Raw genomic sequence first — 862 nt, 5'->3', positions numbered from 1 at the left:
CATATCCGCTCCACAGCGCTTCTCCTGACACTACAACAGATCCCTCCATATCCTCTACACAGCGCTTCTCCTGACACACTACAACAGATCCCTCCATATCCGCTCCACAGCGCTTCTCCTGACACTACTACAACAGATCCCTCCATATCCACTCCACAGCGCTTCTCCTGACACACTACAACAAATCCCTCCATATCCGCTCCACAGCGCTTCTCCTGACACACTACAACAGATCCCTCCATATCCGCTCCACAGCGCTTCTCCTGACACACTACAACAGATCCCTCCATATCCTCTCCACAGCGCTTCTCCTGACACACTACAACAGATCCCTCCATATCTGCTCCACAGCGCTTCTCCTGACACACTACAACAGATCCCTCCATATCCACTCCACAGCGCTTCTCCTGACACACTACAACAGATCCCTCCATATCCGCTCCACAGCGCTTCTCCTGACACACTACAACAGATCCCTCCATATCCGCTCCACAGCGCATCTACTGACACACTACAACAGATCCCTCCATATCCACTCCACAGCGCTTCTCCTGACACACTACAACAGATCCCTCCATATCCGCTCCACAGCGCTTCTCCTGACACACTACAACAGATCCCTCCATATCCACTCCACAGCGCTTCTCCTGACACACTACAACAGATCCCACCATATCCGCTCCACAGCGCTTCTCCTGACACACTACAACAGATCCCTCCATATCCACTCCACAGCACTTCTCCTGACACACTACAACAGATCCCACCATATCCGCTCCACAGCGCTTCTCCTGACACACTACAACAGATACCTCCATATCCGCTCCACAGCGCTTCTCCTGACACTACAGATCCCACCATA

The sequence above is a fragment of the Pseudophryne corroboree genome, unplaced genomic scaffold (assembly GCF_028390025.1).
Source record: "Pseudophryne corroboree isolate aPseCor3 unplaced genomic scaffold, aPseCor3.hap2 scaffold_1631, whole genome shotgun sequence".
NCBI classification, from domain to species: Eukaryota; Metazoa; Chordata; class Amphibia; order Anura; family Myobatrachidae; genus Pseudophryne; species Pseudophryne corroboree.
Note: the sequence above shows the minus strand (reverse complement) of the source record.